We start from the raw sequence: 23,602 nt of genomic DNA on the forward strand, positions 1-23,602 counted from the left end.
CACTAGTACTATCTTAAAAAATTCTTACGAGAAAAAAAATTACTGCAACTTCTATAGATTCTGCACAGGGACAGGCAAAGATTCTATTTAAATGATACCTTTATATTCTTACACCCAAAAATCAAAGCTGCCCAGGCTCAAAACTGTATATAGCACTAGGGTTTAAAGCACCACTGTGCACAAGCTGTGCTTGGCAGGCTGTTCATCCAAGGACATAATACATATCCATCATTACCTGAGACAGAATATTACTTCTTGGATTTACGTGGGTCACAGGCCTTTATTATTTAATTCTGCTAAGTACCAGTACCAAAGGGCAGCTTCTGGGTCAAACAGTCACTTAATAGTACAGAAATCTATGCAACTATCATCCATATCAAAGGCAAGTCAAAAACACTGATAAGGCAAGTATTTCATCACAATGCAGAGCAGGTGGAAAGCTCCTACACAGGGCTAACACAAAGCATACTTGAGTAACTTCATACAGCTGACATTAGTTTGGAACTCAGATAAGGAACTCCTGCATTTCAGCTTAAAGAAGGAAGAAAACAATTCTCACACATAGCCATGTATTTGGGCTGCGCATTGCATTGGGGGGGGGGGGGTAAGCATTAGGGAATGAGGAAGAAAAACTGATGCTCAGGTACCTTGTAAAAGTTTATTAACCTTGCACAACCAAATACTGTGAAGGGTAACCAACTTCCTTTAGAAAGCAATCTCAGTTTGTTTAAGTTTGCATGACAGAATTACTTCCTCTACCAGCAGCTAGTTCAACAAAGCTTGTCAACAATGCTGCAGTTTCTATATTTTCATCTAGAAATCTACCAATTCACAGGGCACAAACAAGGATCCTCATGTCCTGCTCAGTCAGGACTCTGCATGCACAGCTTGTTGATACAACTCTGGTAAATGAAATCCCAGAATGCTGGAGCAGGCTGAATATAGAAGGATTGCCTATGTAGGCACAGGGGGAAAGAAAAAAACCCAACAAAATTAAAAAACCCAAACCACAACACACACCCAGTGCTGAGTAATCTTAGAAAATAAAGAGGGGGAAAAGTTATTAAGCTTCTCCTGCTAGGAAAATACATAACCCTAACTGCCAAAAGCTGAGCAAGAAAAAGTTGAGCTGAGCAGAGCATCCAGGAGAATCTACTGGATCCACTGGATCTCTCATTTCTGTTTCTCTAATTTTAGAGAGTACATAAGAGTACTTTTTCCCTCCTTCATCAGGTATTGCAGGATATTCCTGGAAGAGGAAGCTGTTTCTACCTTGATGTTTTTCCTTCAAATCCACAACTGGGGTTCTGCTCTCTCTGTGCCAAATTAAACACAGCAGATGTGTTTTCACAAGCCATTTGGGTAGTATACTGCTCACAAATGTCAACTACAATCCATTAATGCTGCATTAGGAACTTTCTTCAGAGGAAATTGCCTCACAAGAACCAGGGGTGGAAAGGATTGCCACCTGGAAACCACTTCCATCCTCTGAAAAGTCCAGCTACAGAAAAGCCTCCGGGATTGCAAAGCAATATTTCGTGGTAAGACTTAAAACTCTTCAGAAGTTTGCTGAAAGAAGTAACAAGAAACAGTAGTCTGCAAAATAGTTCTACAAAGAGGATGGTGACAATAAAGTTCCTTGGACTGAATTTTTTCCATCTACAAGGAAGTTCCTAATCAAAATGAGGTATGCCAGAAGTCAGAAGGAAGGACAGCACCCAGGAATGGAGCAATTATTATGCAGGAGAGGCCAAGGTTCAATCTGTGGGCAAGTACTAAAGTGCTCAAGTTAGTCCTGCTCTTCTGGCCTTGCACATGACAGCTTGACTGGTGCACTGAGTACTTCATTTCTGACCACTGATAACGGTTTAGGAAAAAAAGGATTTTTTTTTTAATTAAAAAGGAGAAAAATGTGTATTTTAAATGATCCTGTGACAGGTAAACAAACTCTACTGAGGCATACATATTGGTCTCAAAATCAAATTCTGTCAGTCAAACCTTCCAAGGCAGAAGTTGACAGACTGAGTCCTTTGACCGTTTTCTTCACAAATCATTGCAATACAGAGAATGGCAGGCATGAAAGGTAGCAAAAGCAACAGTTTTTATAATAGTAAACTGTACTAAAGTCTTCTAAACTGTTTCACAAAATCTTCCTCTCCCCATCCAAGGCAGAAGCAAGAGCAACTGCCTGCTTAAACTTCCAGTTTCTAAAAGTGTTAAGTCCTATCAGTTTACCACCCGCCTCTGTCTTAGTAGTCACACCAAAACTGGTGTGTGTTTCTTCCCATCATGAATTCCAAGTTTGACAAATTTGGGTTTTCAATTAGTCTTGTTATGCATTCTCCTGCACATTTCAAAATAAAGGTTAGCTACTAACAAATTTAAGTCCTGTGGACAAGCTACGTTCCTTCCTAAAAAATATTTAGGTATTCAAACCTGCAATTCCATGTACTATAAAGAAACTGCAATTTCACATAGCAGGTGATAATACAAATGAAATCCAAGCCAATCACATGCTATAGCAGAGAGACTGGAAACTCTATGAGAATGCTTTTTATATCCAATATACTTGAGGGATTCCCACAGACTCCGCTGAAAGAGCAAAGAACTTTACACAGAGAGAATAAACTGGCATTCACATACCAACAAGCCAGAGATAATGTTGTGGTTTAAGCAGAGTAATCTTTACAAACACAAGAACACTGCTGCCATCAGTGCCTTCTCTTGCTCAGTTCTGTGCTCCAGCCTAGCAGCCAATTTTTACATTTTCATCCTATCACATGGTTCAGTTATTTTGCATAGAATGGACAGAACCCAAGAAACACCACTATTACACTGCACTTACTTCAAAAAGCTTGCTCAGCATTAGATTCCACATGCAGAAATAAAATGAAATAAACCTCAGTATTCTGGTTTATTTGTATGTCACTACCTGTATGTTTCTTTATATGACCACACAATGGAAAAATACATTTTAAAACCTATTTGACAAAACAATCACAAGTCTTATCACCACCACTGATTCAGTGCAATAATACACTGGAGGCTTGCAGTTGGGTTAACTTGATGAATCGGATCTTGAATGAATCTCTACCTTACTCTTTGATATAAAGAGTAACTAATTTATAGTGTACAAGGACAAAATACAATTCTAGGATTTAACTATAAAATGCTCACTCACAACACAAAATATGTTTACTAAGATCCTTGTTAAATTTTCAACATCAAATATATACGTAAATCAACAGTCAGATCAGCAAATAATTTGGATTCCAAACCAACCACAGGGGAATTGATTCTATTCTGAACCAAACTGTGTAATAACAAAGCCAAAAAGTCAGGCTCTGCTAACTGAAAATATAGCACCAGTGCCATAAGCAGACGCTGGCATTTGCATAGACTCACCCCATGGCATGGGCAGATCCATCTTGCATGTACCTAGAAGGTCACTACATTCAAAACGTTAACTATGAAAGGAAAAACCAAGTATCAACTTAAAGAACATTCCTGTGGTCTCACCACCAGACTTCTTTCAAATTAAGGCTGCCAAATTTCATGACTCTCGTATTACATGAACTACAAGAGTCTGACAGCCCTGGCATGACATGCCACCTCTTTGCCAAGATGCACAGAGCCAGCTGAGGTCCAGGAAAGCTGACAGCCTCTCCAACACAAGCAGAACCACTGAGGCACATTTAACAACCAAGGAGATGCAGCTGCAGCAATCACAACTGCACTCACTTCAAGAGTAACAACTACGAAGAGCATCATCAGGACGATGGGACACCCCAAAACCAGACCCTCCTGACTGTAGGCTGCTGCATCTTCCTCACAATCAGAATAAACCCCAACAAGTTCACACACTCCATATGCTTGGGAAAAAACCAAAAGTTCTAGTCAAAGTAGGAAGAAAGTAAAAGGCCCCTTCTGAAAAAGGGTGTCTGAAAAAAAGTCTCCACTCAGATCACTAAGGCAAAGCTGGCTTTTAGACTACTGACCTGGGGGGCGGGGGGGAAGTTAGAGGTGAGTCAGAGTCACAAGAACGCATTAATAACCTACCATATGCAGAAAGAAACAAGATGCCCATAGTGCCAGGCTTAGTTAGAAAGAATATATACAGAGAAATACTGGTCACTAGCTGCTTCTGACAGAACGTACTTGCAGACTTTTAGGTATTGGTTAACTGCTTTAATAGCTACAGTCTATTTCTTACACAGAACAAATTCAGCCACTATACTTACACAAATACAAATCACCTGCTTTCACTAACTAAAGCCTCATGGGTAAATCAGAGTCAAGTTGAAAGCTGGAAGTCAAGAGGCTTCAGTTACAAGGCAGGTGGGCACATCTGCTTTATAAGCAAATTAATGAGTTGTCACAGACAGCCTCATCTACAGCTGAGTGACCCGGAACAGGACAAGATGTACAAGAATCATACAATTCTGGCCAACAATTGGTAGTGTGCAATAACCTCAGATCCCACACTCCCTCAGATCATAGTAAGGGAAACAAAGTTCGTGGACCCCACCACTGTCTTCACAGCCTGCACTCCCCTTCACTCCATCTGCTGAGGAAATTATCCGTTTTGGAGAGAAATGAAAAGCTGCATGTTAGTGAATTGTGACAATGGTTTCCCCTTTCTCAGTTTGAAAAACATGTCTGTGCTTACACACAGAATGGGGTACAGGTCAGAGTCCACAGCAGTTTTGTTAAACATTCAAGCAGATTCAACTTAAAGCAATTTTTCAGACCTTTTGGCTGGAGATGTTAGCCCACTGTGCTACAGGCAAAATCTGCCTGGCTGTGAAGGACACCTTGATACCAAGCACCAGCTTCCACTTTGAGTGCTTAAGTGTTTACGACACTATTCCTCACATGCACACACTCTTTTGCATGCGCTTTTCACCCATCAGCATCAATAAGATAAAGACATTTTATTAAGAAAAATCTTAAGCTTTTTGGAAAAAAACATTGCTACCAGTCCTGCTCAATGACAACAGAAAGCCACAGGTGAAGATGTGAGCTATATAAATGCAGACACAAAACTAATTCCTCCTCTACCATTTCAGGATTAGAACAGTAGAATGGGAGAATGCTGAAAATGGATACTATTCTTAAAAGATTGGTTAAATAGCCTAAAAAAGAGAATCATAAATATAAGATATTGTCACTGGAATACAATCCTTCAAAAGCTACTTCCAGGATTTCTTTAGAAATAATTACTACTTTCATCTAACAGAGACCCATACACAGACTGCTGCATCCAGCATTTCCTCCTGCAGAGTTTGGGGTATTTTACCTTTCTTCCTGAAACGATCACAGTGAAGCTAAAAGTTAAGGTGAAGCTGTGGCCACTTGCTTGTTTGGAAAAACTACTGAACCATCAAAAGATTGAGGCAGCAAGAGGCAGCCAGCCCACTATCACTCAAATTATAAATTTTTACATAGTAACTGATTTGCTCACCCCTGGTGTTGAACTCTGTGTTTGTAGGTCAAGTGAGTCTTGACTACAGAGTATTTATTGCAATTCAATAATACATTCAAGTTTGCTTGAATACATTTTGCAATAGTCAATTTTTTTTTTTTTTTTTTTTTTTTTTTTTTTTTGTTCCCCATTCTAGGTCTTCCCCTCTTCCATAAAGAAAAACAAATTACACTTCCTTTATCACCTTTAAAGGTTTGCTTGATATTTCCTTTTAATTTTGTAATCAAATACTGGCAGGTCCTGTTTCAGTATTTTAGCTTAGCTAAAGATAGCAGGATCAGAAAAGATCAGACAAAGAAAAGCAATACCTTAGCATGCAAAGAGCAATGATTAAGGATCACTTCAAATACCCAGAATAGCAAAAAGACCCACTAAGCAGAGGCCCTTTATCATCCCCAACTCTCCATTTTAAGAACTGGAACTTGACAGTCCCTTCTAAACTTCTAATAGAAAATAGGATATTATACTAGTTTTGCCAACACATCAACCAGCCTTCCAACAAAGAGTGTGTCAACAACATATGGAAAGTACGTGAAGGGGGTTTTTTGGCATTTGTCTCTCAGCCTGGTAAGTCTTTAGCCTTAACTCTGGAAGCCACTAACACTTCTGTTTTAGCTGTAAAATTTAAAACACAGGGAACATGAAATCAATGACAGTACATGTTTATCATTCAGTACAAGCCAACAAACCTCACTCACAAGTACTACCACTTTCTATGTAATTTTTACAACAAAAAGATTTACTTTAAACCACTTTTAAGCAAATGGCTTGAGAAAATGCTAATAACCTTTTCAACCTCTAGCAGTAAAGAATGAACTGTAAGCGCCACATATAAAAGCATGTTTCTATGTTTATGGAACATACAACTTCAAGTAATAAATCTGGGAAGTTATTTGGTGTATAACAGCAACTTACACGTGGGCACAGTAGAAAGAAACATACCCCACAAACTACTTACTTAGTCAAAGCACAAGCCTTTCAAAAGAGACAAGTCGAGGCTGAGTTAGATTAGTCATCAAAAGCTCTCCCCAGTGGCATACAGCAGAGTACAAGAAATCAGTGAGAGTAAGGGAAGAAGAACTAAAACAAAACCATAAAAACCAGATTAGAGAGAGTCCCCTCATGAGATTTCAACTTTCAAAGATCAGTTCAGCCATGCAGCAATAAAAGACCCAGGCTGAGGAATTTTCCCTAGACACTGCCAGCACTGCATCTAAAACTCCCTGCATGCTACCAACACATTCGGGAGGTTTGACAAGGACTTCACAAGTTTGACAAATGCTATTTGTAGAGGGGTCTTTTCTCTAACACTTTGGACTATGCTCACATTGAGGGACAAAACTGTAGCTAACAAAAGAAGCACACCTTTGCCTGGCCAGGTCTGAAGTAAGAGGAGGATGGACTTAGCTCACTTTTTTTCCGACTGAGGAACTCAGACAACTTTAAAACCACAAACTACTGTTTTTGTAAAGCTGTGGGCTACCACAACTCAAATACAGTCAGGCTACAAAGTTACTTCAGAGCAACTGCAGTGCCCAGGAGTTCCTGCCGCCCAGCACCATTAGCGCTGTCTGCACAAGGCTCCACAAGGTGCTGGGTGCTGAGAGCATTCAGGTGGGGCCATGGCAAAACAATGACCCTGTGCTCCAGGTCACAGAGAAACACACACACAAGCAGGTGTTTCCCCCACTGTCACTGTCCTCCTGTGCATGACAAGTTACAACATACAGTTCCCTGGAAGAGAATTTTATACTGAAAAGTCTGCAGAGCAGCTTGCATAAGTGTAATCTTAGCCTACCTTCAGATAGCCTGAGAAAAGAACAGTTGCCTGGAAAAGTCATATTGCAACACATCGAACAATTATTCACTTGTGCATTTATGGAACTAACAGTTCTCCCTCACCTTTTTTAAGTGACATAAACTGCAGTCTCTTAACTCCTGTCGGCTACAGGCAAGTAAAGCTGAAAATGGTGCTTCCAAAAAACTGAAGACTTTCCTTTACTAAATTATTTTAACCACATCATAGAATTAATCTGGAAGTGTATAACTTGCTGCTAAACCTATTTACTCTAGGCTTCTAAATTAATTCAGCATTGCAGGAAAAGCGGGAAGAGAAAAAAAGAAAACTAGAATACATTAGTTACATGAAACAGTGTTACAAGTTACTTTCACACTCCGAAAATATTTTTCCTCAGGGTATAAAACAGTTGTAATAAAAACAAGTACATTTGAACAAAGTCAATTTAAGTGTGAAATTATCATAGTTATATTAAACTTCACTGTAACATATTCATAATTTAAATTATGCTATTTGAGTGGTATGTGCTCACTGACACTTTTAAACACAGACAAACCACTACTTTTGAATACACAGATTTAGAGTTGAAGAGTTAAACATTTCAGAATAATTTCTAATTTTTCAATTAGAACTTTCTCTGCATTTGTTTAATTTATTCAGTCCAATGTTTGGGTTTTCAAGATATAAGGAATAAAGCCAATTGAAATCTCTTACATGATCACAAAATTAAACACCTTTTTATTAAAGCAACAACCTCCAATATTTCAGAAACAAAGTTATGAATCTTAGGTATCCAGTGGATAATGTGCATCCAGTTGGTGATACAGAAGTATTCCAAGAAATGATGCGGTTATCTTTAATTGTAAGTGAGAACTGATAATGCATCATTATGCAAGGCATAGAACATCAACTCACTCTTTTGCCTTTAGAGAAATAGGTGACAACTGTTACATTACTAAGACATCCTTTTAGCGATAGAGGCTAATGATTGCTCTTTGAAGAGGAAACAACTCTTCCAGCTATCCCATGTTCTTGGATGACAACCTCTCTATAACAATGAGCTTTTTAGCATTTAAATTCTTCAAGGTGTCAAACTAATTTGGCAAATCCAAGTTTTTTTCTGCCTTGCAAAACTTAAATGGATGGCAACAGGCTTTGAACTCCACCTAACACACAGCATACTACAGCTCCATAGAGTTACCAATGGAAGAATATGATACTGGAAGAGCCAAGAGTTTGGCACTACACAGCTCATCATTGAGATCCCATCTCACAGCCTCAAATACTGATGACCAGTTCATTGCACTTACCATCAGAAAAACACTATGTCACAAATTTAATAGAAAAGTAGAGAGTTGACCACCTGCAGAATAGAAATAACTGTCTCCAGGCTATAATCATTAAGGCTGAGAGAATTGGGATTATTCAGCCTGAAAAAGATACTTCAGGGTGACCTAATTGCAGCCTTCCATTACCTGAAGGGAGCCTACCAGAAATATGCAAACTATTTACAAGAGCATGTACTGACAGGCCAAGGGGAAATGGTTACAAACTGAAAGACAGTAGTTTAGATTAGACATTAGGAAGAAATTATTTACTGTAGGATGGTGATGCACTGGAACAGGTCAAACAGAGATGTTGTGGATGCCTCATCCCTGGAAGTGTTTAAGGCCAGGTTGAGGTGAGGCTTTGAGCAACTTGATCTAATTGAACAGATCCCTGCTCATGCTAGGGGCGTTAGAACTGGATGACCTTTAACGCCCCTTACAACCCAGGCCATTCCATGATTCTGTGATCTCTGAGAGAAAAACGAAAACAACACACAAAGATGCAGAAATCAGAAGGAATCAAAGCAATAAGCCTATAGCTATTGACTGGGAGGATACTCAGGCTGAAGAATCTCACCCTCAGCACCACAAGTATTCTGCATTCAGAATCACTGGGTAGTGAATCCTGCTGCTGCTCAACTGGCACAAAGGACAAGGCAGGGTACGTTAACCATAGCCATCTGACAGCCACATGCTAACACTACCCCCAAAATAAAATCAACACCAGTGGAAGCTCACACACACAGGCCCTTCCTCCCCTGCTGTGCCAAGCCTGCTTCATCTCATCATTACCTGACTTTCCTTGGTCCCTAGTTGAACTTGTTACAGCTTGACTACTTTAAGGATTTCTTAAAAGCTGTTCTTATAGGTTAGTCAATACTGAGCTCTGGACTTATGTTTCTACTTCACTACCCCCCATTTTGCCCATAACAGTCTCTCTCAAGGAGATTAACATACTTTCAACTCTATTTAAATACAGAGAAAATAACTCCCCGTAAAAAAAGTGATCACCAACCAGCCCTCCTTCTCCTCTCCCCTTTAGAACAGATCCAAATTTATCTTCTCTTTGACCCATCCATTCCTATTTTGTAAACTGATTAAATCTGCAATCTGCATGCTTTCCTGAGCAGGTTTTTCTAATTTCTTCCTACCACTTTTGACTGCTAGATTCTTTCCCCGAATGAAAAGTTTTCCTAGACTAAGGATGCTTAAGTGCTGCAGTCGCAAGCTGACTACACATGGCAGCACCAGGCACAGATCATTGTAATCTTTTAAGAGTTAAGCTGACAGTTTGAACATATTGTTCTCCTTTATCTCATTTAACACGCAAGGGGTAAAAAAGAGCATTTTTCTTCAAAAGTAAGATTTGAAAATTTCATATTAAAAGCTCCTACTGCAAGTTTTCTAGCTGAGGTACTTAATGTGTTATTTCTTGAATGAAACACAGATTGTTTTTTTATGCCCACAGATTGTTTTTTTATACCCATCTATAAAGCACTCCAAAGTAAACTTTTCTTTGCCTTGATCTTCCCTTTACCTCTGAACCACCAGGAAGAAGAGGCTGGTCTATGAAAAGCAGTCTGTCTGTCCTCCCTTCCTGAAATGACCCATGAAACAGTTATTTAGGTAGAAATATCTTTTTCATTTTTAAGGAAATCACCAAATATATTAAACTCTGATAAAACTGTCTCCAACTACTGACATTGACGATGTAGAAGAGTAAGTAGTCCATACCAGTTTTAGAGTTGTAGCACTCATGTGGAGTATGCTTTTTGGTACTGTGCAGATTTCCTAACCATTTATGAGGGAACCCCACTTTTGATTCACATAAATCACATGTGATGTATAAATTCCTTTCTCTAGGATGCAAACATGAGCTCAAGCAAATATCTAACACTGGCCCAGACAATTTCAATTCTGTGCTGTAGCACAAATACAACACAATCAGAGTTAGGAAAAAGACTAGTTTGTCTGGGAAGTGGTTGCAAACTCAAATACTTCTTTCATAGGCTTGGAGTTATGGGATTTATAGTTATTTTTATTAAGAGTTCTAAAGGGCAAGGTTTCATATCTATACACGAAACATTCACATACTTGTTTCACTTGAACATGAGATTTGTATAAGAAAGCACAATGAGGAAAGAAAATTGTCTCCCTCCAGAGCTTACCTTAGCATGCCTTGAACACTGCTTCATTCTCTCAACTACAGACAGTATGCAGTCACCAGTGCAGAATGTGAAGAAAATGAGAAAATCCTTGGGATATTTGGCAGAAAACCCAGGTTTGCATCATTTGGCACAAGAGGCAGGAAACGCTCCCCTGAGTGGGACACTTTTAGCGAAGTTCTTGGTAAATTTAAGATCACAATCTGACTGGATTAGAGATGCAGTCTCAAGGCCAAAGCTCCCACCTCTCTTCCAGGCACTGGTAACCCAGCCCTCTGGATTAAGGTAGAGGGCCCTAGAGATGTGAAGAATGCCAGGTGCACTTGCTCTTGCCTTTCTTTAACTTCTTCTAGCAAGTATCAAGACTCCAAACTAAGCTTTACACCTAGCAAACCTTTGTTTAACCCTTACGTTCCAAGCCAAAGAGAAAGAACTAAAAATAAAATCATCCGAATTTAGCAAGTTACCCAGTTTTCAAGAAGTTTAAAATTATTTCATGCAGATCAGTACCCTACACTAGAACTTGTTGATGCTGGACTTTGATCCACAGATGAGTGCCACCACTTAGCCTAAGAACTTCTGTAAAAAGTTCCAATAACGTCCATAAAAATTGCTCTCAACTAAACAGAAAAAATAAGACAGATATTCCTCCTTTGGGATAACCCTGTCCAGGATTAGGGTTAAACTATAATCTTTCAATTTACCAGATCACTGCACTATTGAGTAATTTATTTATTTTTTTGGCTGCCCAGGGAACTGTTTGAGTTTCAGGTTAAGCACATTCTGTTCCACTTAAATGGCAACATGCCAAATCCATTTAAATATTTAAACATTAACCTCAAAGTCACTGGTTTGTAGAAAGGCAGTCGTTAGTCCAGAGGGATTAAATTTTTCTCTAGGCAGTATCACTGAGTACAAAGGCCATTTGCCTCATTCTAAAAGTGATTTCTGGAAGAGCTGAAGAGCATGGAAAAGATACTACAGCACTCATACTCGCTTCAGTAACAGACTTCTTCTCAAGAGTGAACAGATGCATGTTATTTGACATTTTCCCTTTTCAACACTACAGATTCATCTTCTGTGTTTAAAAATGCTACTTTTTTGCTGAATGAAAAAATACAGGGTTGCTACAGTTACTCTGAATAGTTTTATATTGTATGGTTTTCCAGTTACTCAATGTTACTTTGAGTCACAAAGTAAAATGAATTTGCCATCTAAGACTCCTCTACAACAAAAAAACAGGAAACAAAACATATACACTGAAAGACTATTAGAAGTTAGATTCAAGGACCTGCCTGTTTGTACAGTTTCAAGTGTTCACTCATGAGTAAACAGAGATGGGATGTACATAAATAGTGCATTTCTAAATGTTTTGGGGTTTAGGGGTTTTTTTTTGTGGGTTTTCATAGTTGATTTTTTGGGGGGGGGGGGGGGGGGGGCGGGGCAGGGGGTGGGGTGGGTAAGGAGGCAGGCAGGGGTTAAGATGATCATTGCAGGCAGGAAGCTCAGGGAAGGAGCCAGCCCACCATTCTGCAACTGTGTTGTAAGCCAACTTCTGCTACCTGCAGACCATGATTAGTCCTAGAGATTGAGAAACTTAATTCTCAATAGCATCTAACTGTATTCACTTCTGACAACCACACACATACTTTTACATAAAGCCACTGGTTGGCAAAACTAAACCACCACCAACCAGCCATCAAGAACACACTGCAACTGATTTTTTTTCCTAGAAATCTCTTCCCCCACATTTTTTTAAGAACAAAATTCTAGGCTGGCCCTCTACAGGAAGCTTGCATTCTCTGTGTTTATAAATAAGTAAGCAGTTTGCAACAGCAGCTTTATTCTGACACCAATCAGATAAAAACATGCACTAAATATAACTTACGTAAATACTATGGAATGACCTCTACAGAACCAGACATCTTTTATCAATGATATGCACCCCATTACAGATTAGAGAACAGAAATATTGATCTCAGGGTTTGCCACACAGTTTCTACATGGCCTTCAATAAGAAAGCTAAACAACTGGAAACATCTGAAAGCTTGTGATGGAGTGACCTTGTAGAACACAAAGCTCTTGTGCTTATTTTACACTGAGAATAGCCCATTGCAGGGGAAAAAAGCACCCCCACCATACAGGCTTACTATATTTAGGTGACACCTTACCAACAGGGTAACCCCTAGGAGAGTAGAGGCTGGAGGCATGCCCACATGCCAAGCTACACCACTGAAGTGTCAAATGTTCTGCTGGGAGAGCTGCTCTAACCACTGCAGTCTCTTAACTTTGCTCTTCTCAGTTTTGAGTACATTACAGCTGTTTCTTTCAAGGCTCCACAGTGCTTATTTTGTCTAAAAAAGTGCATTTTTTACAAATGTGTGTTTGTGACTAAATGCTGTTGTAGAGTAAGGCTTACACACCAGCACAACAATGCTGTGACCTGTGTGAGTCCAGCAGTTTAGCTTACTGCAATAAAGATAGCTGGGAACCAAGGGGAAGAATTACAGTCCTGATATCCTCCACTAGGCTGGGACAGGTGGAAAAAGCCCAACACTGAAAAACATTGAGACCGCAACTAACACGGCATGTACCACCACCTCGTGCCCAAAGCACTTGGCCAACAGGCATCTGGGCAAGCAGGGAAGCCACTGGTCCAATACAACAACAAAAAACACGCTCAATACTTTCCTTGTTGAAGTAATAGCTAAAGCTGCAATACATCTTTCAGTAGAGGCAGCTTTTAGCAAGACTTCAGAAGGTCTAATGATACAGCCTCTGCAGGTAGGAAACTGAAGACAACTCCTATTCAATTATCACCTTGCAATTAAGGTATTAAATGAACTACCAGCTCAAGCTGGCTGAAATTTGGAGCCAGGCTTACTAACTTCCTCGGTGTTAAGATGCAGCTTGATTAAAACAGAGAAGCATGAATAAATACTAGCTATACTAAATAAAACTATTATGAAACCTATGAGAAATCGGTAACACAGAAGACTGACTTTACGGTATTTGACTCTGGAGCCCACTTGCTGAGCAGTAGGACACTTTATTACACAAAACATTTGGCACACAAACCCAAACACAAAAACAAGTTCAGGGCAAGGAAAGAAAGGTAAAGATGAGTCCTAACCACATACAGAAACTGCTCAGATATCTTGATCTGTGTGTGCTTGTGCAATAAAGTAGAGCAAACTTTTACCACAAGCAGTATACATAATGAAGTGGATGTCCAAAAGCCTGTCCAATCTCCTGAGAAAACTGCCAAGCTCACAAGGTTTGTATTATCTGCTATTAGGATATCAAGGATCTACAGAGCACAAAGAATCCTTAGGTGAAGCAGTGGTCTGCACAACTCCAAATCAGAAGCTATTCATTACACGAGAGCAGAGCAAGAACATGCATTCTGTTACTACAGATTCAAGGATACTAAAGTAGGTGACCTTCCCAGCTGCTTGGCAAGCCTCTGCCGTCCTTCCAGGCAGATACTGAGAGTGCAAACACCTAAAGGCATCCAACTGCCCAAGGCCACCAACCTATGCTGATTGCAGAACCAGCCTTCATTATCTCCTGGCATCAAGGTTCTGGCTGATTATAATAATGTGTCAGGAGACAACACCCAGACAGTTCAGTTTCATAACACTCAACTAAAACAATTCCTCAACAGGTCCTATGAATTGTTTATGACAATGAAACAAAGCAGAGGAAACACAGATGCACTACAGGGAACATCCGCAGTTCTGAGATGCTTCTATACTGAGACACAAGTAAGGATGCAAACAGAGCAAAATATCCAATTAATTTCTTTCATTTACAGAAAGCTTGCAAAGGAACAACTCCAGCAATCCAGCTGTAGACACAAAAATTTCATTACCGGAAACTCAGCAACAAATAAAATTACTCATACAAAATCAAAAGAAGCATCAAAAAAAGTGCACAGTAAGTAATCTACTATGTGATACAAAAACAATTTTCAGACAATCTGGCAACAAATTCATTAAATCAAGTCATATGTTATAACACATATGAACTACAAATCATACCAACAGATTTTATTCCTGCACTTTCAGGCTGCTGAGGGCAGCTGCTGCTAGCAGAGACCTGAAAAGGATGAAATTTCAAAGACAATAAAAACAGTTCATGTTCCTTCCACACTTCTTGAAAGATAAAGGAGTAAGAATAAAGTTCTGTAAGTTTGGCTTGTAACACTACATGAGGAGCAAATAAAGCATACAAAATAACATTCTCTTTGGTGGAAATCTGCAGTAGACTTCAGCTCCTGCAAACTTACACTCCTAAAGTATTACTGAGATGATACAGCACCATACAGGCTGCCCACTTAAAGCATCTGGTAGAGAGCACACCTGAAACGGAATTATTCAGATAGTACTAACATAAAGAAACACCAAATTTCTGCAATTTTTTGTAGACACCTTCTAGATATCTACAATGTAATAAAATGGTCAAGTCAGCACCGAGGGCGTCTTGCAGAGGTGAAACTGGCAGACAAGCCATGCAATTAGGTAAGATTGCAACAGTGAACAGCAATCAATAGGCTTCCCAAGATCAGATAGCAGTCAGCCACGGAGTAATGGTTTTAAGATCCTTGAAGACTGATGGGAGAAAAGCAATAACCAGTGCACACATCAGATGAGAACGCACTGCAACAGAGAGAGCCTGCTTACACTGCCAGGAACTGCTAGGCCAGTACATCCAGAAACAGTATGCATCACACAGCCATCAACCAGCAGCATCAAAGGTGAGCTGTCCTGCAACTCAACACAGACACTGTGGAGGCAGCATCAGTGCTTCACATGCTTAGACAGCGTCAACAAAGAAGCCACATGACCATTAACAGCTTCAGCCAAGAGTCAGAAATAATCATGTACACGGCAGAACTGAAAGATTAATGTCCAAAAGGTGGAAAGGAACAGTTCAATACGAGCATTCCTTTTCTTTTTTTTTTCTCCTCAAATGAATAACCAGAAAGAAGAGGGGAGTCAAAAACAGACATACAGTAATTCAGTAATGGTTTGAACACCACATTTGCAAAACTAAAAGATGTCAATCCTCTTAGAGGAAATCACAAAGTCCACATGCAATGATGGACAAAGCACCATCCAGTTTCAACCAATGCTTTTACAGAAAAAAACTCAAACCTAAACAACAAAAAAGCAGGACAGGATCACCTGTAGCAAACTGCACTGACCCTTACAAGGAGAACCTGTACATGACATCAAAGACAACAGAGGAGGCTTTCTCAAGCACACTAAGTACAGTAGTCCAATCTTCACTGAAAATTTTCTAATGACCCAGGCTAGATGTCTGTGCTGAAAAACAGTATGAAAAGACAGTTTCAATGCTAATTTCAGAGAGGAGCTAAACAAGCTACTCTTTCAGTCAAAAATGTTGAGCATAATGTATACTCCCAGGAATTAAGATAGACAAGCCCTAATAGAAGCTAGTTTTTACGTTCCAAAAAGTGACAACTCTAATACTGCATACACCTTGCTGCAAGAATCAGTTGTTCAAACAACCCATCTTATCACTCTAGTGGGTTTTGGATTTATTTAAGCTTTAACGTGTTTAGTTATCAGGTCCTTCACCAACAAACATCAGCTTTCAGACAAATGCAGGCAGAAAATCAAGGTGCAACAGTTCACTTCTTATTACATTTAGTTCTCCAGTTTCTGAGAAAGTCATACACTGATTTAATGATGAGACTCCATTTTCTGAAAACTGTGATGTTTAAGTTTGCTAATCTCAAAGAGCACAATTTAAGTGTGAACAAAACCAAAGCAAATCCGTAGAAGGTTTAACAGATGTTTAAATAAAGCCTAGTAATGAAGATGTCAGGGAAGTTCATACTTTCCCACAGATAAAACTCCATCAATAGAATACCAGAAGAATTTAATCTCCAAGTGACATCATTGCAGATGACACAACAGTCCAAAAAGCACTGCCTGTGGCAGAGAGGAGTGTTAAAGGCCTTTCAAACCGAATTTCAGGTTATTCTTCAGGTTTTTTCCCAAAAGAACATCACAAAGATTCAAGAGGACAGCATCCTGATGCTATTAAAATTTTTTGCTTTGTAAGTTAAATGGTGAATTAATATTTATATAAATAAACCTGATATTGGGATGCATGCTGCATATTTGTTTTCTGTATCAACCAGTACCTCCCAAAATGAACATCTACCCACGTTACTTCCAAATGCTCATAGTGAATGATTTTTCCATAACTGTCCTTTTAATTGAGCAACTTAAAGGCCAAGACAGACACAAGAACTACCTGTATGAAATACAGCGACAGAAGTGACATTAAATAACACAGAATTCAAGACATCAAAAGTAATAAAATAAGCAGGAGAAGAAAATAACCAAAGCAACTCAGAGTGAAAAACAGATTCAATTTTGAGAATTTCCAATCAAACAACCCTTTATACGTCTCTAAACCTGGATATCCAGTTTAAAAGTAACAACAGCTGTGTATTGTTGCTTTTGCTCCACAAAGTGAAAGTTGTACTGACCACTGCAGAGCACAGGTTACCAGAACTCCAAAACTTTTAAATAAAGCTTTCAAAGACTGACTTCCAGTATTACACACTGTATATATGCCACTTTTCTAGAGAATAATTTTTTATCAAGCTATTACTTCTATCCACTAAGCAGTCATCCAATTATTCACCATTTACCAATATACCACTAAAAATAGTCAAATTTCATGCTAATTTCACCCAGAAAACTTGGAGATTTTTTCCCCCCTCAAACTAAAAGCAATGCTAAAGACATCTGACACATCAAAACTTCATACAACTGGATGAAATGACAGGCTCACAGGGGAGCATATGAGAATTTCTTACAGCAAGAGGCAGCATTCAGAAAACTGCAGAACTATAATCTTCTTGCAACTCAGAGCTGCAATAAAGAGCTGTGATCGTGCTCAGGGACAGAATCACCTGATCAGCATCATTTCAGAGGCAAGGGCCACCAACAGCTTGCTTTAGATCAATTTCCTTGAAGGTCTCAGTGTTTAATCTGAAAGACTTCAGTACCAAAAGCAGGTACAATTGCCAACTAACTTCCACAACAACACTTGCCTATAATCCTGTAAATGGCTCACCAACCATCTTAATTCAAGTTATCTCTTTCCTTAAACGAAGTTATTTGCTAGATTACCCAAAACAGGTTACAGAACCTCCAGCTACAGATTTGCAAGACTCAGCTGCATCCTGCCATGTCTGACCTGATCTAGCACAGCCTGTAGTCCTACTTCAGTTTGAGGGATGGAAAAAGATACTTCCCAGGCAAACTGTAATTCTGTAAATTAGAACACTTTTTAAAGAAAAATACAAACCTGAGGAAAATATTGTGAAAGTACTTTCTGACTTCCCTCTTTAAGTCACATCACAGGTATTTCAAATACCTCTAATAATAATAGAAAAAAAAATTTCGCTGCCACAAAAACATTTGAATCAGATATTAAGAGCAAGCAACTCAGACTCTGTCCAAGAAGTGATGATTCTTGTAGACTGTGCATTAACAGGATGTGCACTGTGCATAAGCCAGCAGCATCTTCCATTTATACCTCCAATTTAAAAATGGTCTCACAATATGGTTTTGAAACAATCCAACAATCTTATCTTTAGCATCCTCAGGTAAGAGTAATCTTATTTGACTCACTAGAAGCATCCAGGTAAAGCACGAAGTAAAACAGGAAAGGCAGATCCATGTTAATTGTGAGAATGGGCCCACAAACCATATCTAATGGACAAGTCATGGTCTTTCTTGCTTAACAGTAGTTTATTCATCAGCCCACAGTCTTTACCACAATGCTCTCAGACTTTCCGATGGCATACAGATACTTAGTTCTCAAACACTCCTGAAATGATGGTGCAGCAAAATCCTCCTATTTTTTAAATTCTTCAGTCAAGATTATTCAGTTTGCTGCAATTCCACACTAGAGACCTGACAAGGCAGCAGCCTCTTCAACAACTCCAACAGGGGATGAATGGAGGCAAAACGCAGTCTCTAACACTTGCAGCACCAACTACTCACACTCATCTGAGAGTACAATCACACTCTTTCAGGAGCCCGGTGATGTTAATAATTTCTTTTCTGGCCAGTCTTATAGGTTTACAGCTGATCTCAGAAAGAAAAAAGGAGCACCATTTCACAAATCACTCCATCCAGACCTCGCTTGTGCCAGCAAATGCTATCAAACTGAACTAACAAGCCCAGAACACATTATGTGGACCTCACACACTGACAGAAGATCAGGGAAAAAAACCCTCATATAATGTATCTACAACCATATTTTTTTATAGTAATGACAATTCCTGCTTCAATACTCCGGTTTTGCTTGAAGAAGGCTTGTCCATTTCTTCACTGACATGAATGAAACAATCACAGCAGGGAAACTGACTCCGGAAGAAAGCTTGTCCTCTTTCTTCCTGCTCGACACAGTATAGAGAGTAGAGAGTAAAAGATATGAGTGATACTAGGAATACTAGCCACTAGAATAAAGTGTTGTACCACACATTCCAACTGTTTTACCCCACCTCAGGGATTCTGCCGTACAGCTGATGCCCACTGTCACTGAGCACACAGACAACCTCTGTATGCACACTCACAGGGGTCTGCACTAGAACTAGTTCATCAAAACCGAGTGTGGGGTTACAATATCTCAACTCCCAGTGCCTCGAGTGCACTAGTTTAATTTCCCTACATAATTACATATTGCAATCTTTAAATCCACATTTATATTAAATGCAAAAATAAGCTAGTTTAATTTTTTTAAATAGTTTAAATAAGATTGCAAAAGAAAAAAAATGTGATATGTTTAAATATTTGAAGATTGCTGAGAGCACAGCTGCAACTTAGCCAAGTTTGAAGGGCTCAAATAAATTCTATAGCAAAGCCAAACAAAATGACAGACATTAAGGGAACCATCTAAAGAGGAATAAAACAGACACTGGGGAGTCAATACAAGTGGGCAATTCACAGATCACATCAAAGTCATCCACTAAGACCAGCTTCAGTTTTTCCTGATACAAAAACTAAACAGAGCAGTAACTAAAGCAGTTTGAGTTAACTCAGTGTAAAAGGATTAATGCAATTCCTTCAAGGGAAGGAGAAGTCCATGAAATAAAACTGAAGTTAATCTAGGTGCAAGGGACAGGGAAAAGGAAATTTCCCACTGACATAACTTTTTGGCACTGGAAAAGCCCACTCATGTAGAAAACTACGACTCATAATTAATATTATTTTTTTACTTGGAGGACACAAAATTATCAACTAACTCTAACTGTTTTGTCAGAAAATAAAGCATACCTATGCATAACATACTCTGTGCAATCATTTTCGCAACAACAGAGAAAATAGGAAAGCAGAAAACAATTCTTCCCATGCCTCCAACAGAGCAACTACTGAGTCTAAAAACATAAAGGAAAAGCAAAAAACTCCAGAGTGCAAGCACTCCCTTAGAAAGAAGTAGGCTGTTATCATTCTCACTTTAATGTTTGCCTAGAGCAAACTGTACAACAGCCAGTTCCACAGCACAAACACTGAAGAAGCATTAATTCTTGCAATCAAGTAAAGCAGAATAAAGAGCATTAACTTTTCCAGCTTTAATTTCAAACTACTCCATAGAATGAGCGTTTCACAAAGTCACCAGGTAATCTTCTACATTAAAGGGATAAAGGCAACAAAAATGCTTGATTTTCCCGTTAAAAGAGTAAATCAGGATACTTCATGAAACTGAATGAATAGAACAAAATGACTTGAACAGAAATAGGGACTTAGGACAGGCAATCACTTCAGCAGCTTCTGTTGAATCATACATACCACACGTGGCACTTCTGACCACATAATCTGATCTCTCATCATCAAACAATCAAACTACAGCAGTGCTGCACTTTCACATCCTGTATGAATATGCAATATGTGATATTTCTATACAAAACATATACATTTATACATGTACAAGGCACATATATACGTATGAAAACATAAGTGTATCTTTATATCTGTAGATAAAAAAAAAATCAGTCCCACACTATCAGCAGGCTAATCTGCATTCCACAGTTCCTATTACAAATCTTAGCAATTATTTTGCTAGATTGTTGAGACCATTAGCTACCCGACATGTTAAATCTCAGCTCAATAGTAAATCCTACAAGGTTTAAAAAAAAAAAAGCCTCCTTAGATTTGACATTTTTGTATAAGAATCTTGGCTCTGCCTATAAAAGAAACCCACTTTTAACATATGTGGTTGCAGACAAAAGTTTGAAACCACAAAATGCTAGAGTTGGAAGCTCCAAATGCATTTAGAGTGTCATTACTCCATCAAATCTTGACTTTTTCAAGGCCTTGACACTGCACTTCTGCAGCTAGTCAATTCTCAGATATTGATTTCAGATGTATGTCAAACACATGAGAATAAGGAATAATTATGCATCCGGCAGTAAGGCTTCCTATTTACTGAATTACAACTGCTCAAAAATATAATGAAATCCAATTACAGGGCTAACTACTAAAAATTTAACATTTGTTCAAATATATTTAACTTATGGAATCTTTACACACAGACTCATGCCTACTCTGAATGGAAAATCATATTAGGTAAAGTTTTAGCATCAGATTTACCAGATTATGATCACTGTTTCAGCCACAGTTCTGAAGCAGACTGATCTCAGCCAGAAGTCAAAGCTTCGCAATATTTTAAAAGTGACTATATGAATTTTCAGCAGAGCCTTGTTACCACACGTACAATTACTCCATAAAAAACAGAGTCAAATGCAATCCATTGCTCACCCACGATAATTAGTACTAGGAGAACTAAGCTAACCCCAGTGGCTGGTGCACAGTCACGCGAGCCAGCCACTGCAATGCTGCTCTGCACTTCCACCAGAGCACGGTGCATGTCACGAGGAAGAAACAATTTTTAATACCAATCTTATTTAGCCATCCACAGAGGGAGATCCATCATATTAGTTATCACCATCCACTCTGAAAATCTTAGTGATATAAGCGATAAAGGTTAAAGCTTTTCTATTCCCAAAATTAAAGTTTCACTATATGAAAAGCTTCTATCTCTCCTGACTTTAGAGAGAGGTGTTACTGTGTACTGAATTAATTTTCAGAAAAAGAAGAAAGAAATTGAGTACCTATTAATATATATTCAACAGTGCAGGTATCACCCAATTCGTCAGACTTAGTGTTAGCAATATTTTACATTATAGCTACTGTAAAACCTTACAATGCATAGGCAGTGACCAGTAATGATTTCTTTTACATAAGTGAAAGTCATACATCTGCCACTGTGAGACTTCATCTTTCAGATAATCTCCCGGTGTGGGGTTTACCCAGCTGTCCATCACATCACAAGCATAAAGCAAACAAATAATAAAACCAAAGTACAGGCTTAGACCCCGTGGAAGAACATCACCTACATACCCTAACAAGAAGGGGATGCTCAGTTCTCTGCTTGGATTACGCAGTAGAAAAACAGAGAGGTAGGCTGTTTTCACGGGGTTGTTTTCTGGGCATTTCTTTGGTTTGCTTTATTTTAAATATCTGCACTCTCTCACCTTGAAACAATGGTATCAAGTTAAAGCTCAACATCCTTTTCAAACTCCAGCTCTCCTCTCCTTGCCATGGTATAAATAGCAGCAAGCAGAGGAGCGAGCATTAAAAATACTCCTTTAAAAATCTCAGGAGTGTTCGTGCTGATAGTGCAGGACCGAAGCACTCCGAGTGCACGAGAGCGAGCTGTGGCACATTTTACACATATCAAACACGGTGTCAGTGTTCATCTAGATAGGAGAAGAAAAAAAAAAAGCTGCGACAGCAATAGACAATTTCCATATCTCTCAATATCGAAAACTCCAAACACACAACTTGGGCCCGCCGAAGCTGTGACCCCTCAGTCCCGGGGAAAGGCCCCTCGGGGCGGGCCCCGCTGCAGCCGCACCTGCGCTGCGCCCCGAGGCCGCGGCTCAGCCTCACCTCGCCGGGGCCGCGGAAACGTGGCGGGCGGCAATCGCCCAAGAGCACAGAAGGAAAGAAAGCCGGAGCAGGACGGAGCGGCGGCAGTGACCCGCTTCCCCCGGGCAGCCGCAGCAGCGCTCCGCTCCCGTGCCCCGTTATCCGGCCACCCCGGGAAGCCCTCGCAGAGAGAGCGAGGAGAGAAAGAAAAGGAAGGGAAGAAAGGGGAGCACTCACACTTGTGTAGAAGACAGTAAAGTCAGCACTTACGGCGGCACGCATACACTACCCCTCACTTGTAGATCGGCGCCGCTGAAGAAAACTGCGCCGCGGCCGCTCTCGCCGCCGGCACCGCCCCCCCTCCGCCCCCGCGGAGGCCCCGGCAGCGCCGCGCTCGCACCGGCCCGCCCGCTCCTCGTCAGCGCCGCCGGCTTGGCGTTCTTGGCCGTCCTGTCCCTGGCTGCGCCCCTCTAGCAGCCCCGCGCCCCCTCCGGGCCGTCCCGAGCGAGGCGCCGCCGCCGTGTTCCGGGCGCACCTGCCCCGCAGCAGACCCCCTCACCTGGCGCGGGCCGGGCGGCGGTGCCGGGCGGGCCCCGGGCGGTGCGTTTGTCGGCGGGGGGGCCCGGCCGGGCGGTGAGAGAGCCGCAGGTAACCGAGCGGGGGAACTGGGTCAGCGGCTAAAAATACCGCACGGGATGGAGGAGGATCCGGCCGCCGCAACCGGGGGGGCGGCCGCTCCTCCTGAGGGCTGTCGGCGGGACCGGGGTGGCGCGGGTCTCGGCGGACGGTGGGCCCTGGCCGAGCCGGGGCAAGCAGTGACCTTGCTCAGCCGGGCAAAG

At 40.3% G+C, this 23,602-nt stretch overlaps 1 protein-coding gene across 3 annotated transcripts in view; it reads right to left on the reverse strand.

The window, feature by feature from the left end:
• The window catches only part of MTUS1 (microtubule associated scaffold protein 1), a 121,636-nt gene extending 98,275 nt beyond the window's left edge, over nt 1-23,361 (reverse strand). For 2 of the 3 annotated variants that reach the window (XM_084204647.1, XM_084204645.1), the window contains exon 1: nt 23,034-23,112. The gene's annotated coding sequence lies outside the window, so the exon portion shown is untranslated. Of the gene's footprint in view, nt 1-23,033; nt 23,113-23,322 lie in introns of those variants that run through there. The other variant, XM_084204646.1, reaches the window with a different exon arrangement.
• Between the last annotated feature and the right edge of the window lie 241 nt (nt 23,362-23,602).

The sequence above is a fragment of the Fringilla coelebs genome (genome assembly GCF_963513975.1).
Source record: "Fringilla coelebs genome assembly, chromosome: 4".
NCBI lineage: Eukaryota > Metazoa > Chordata > Aves > Passeriformes > Fringillidae > Fringilla > Fringilla coelebs.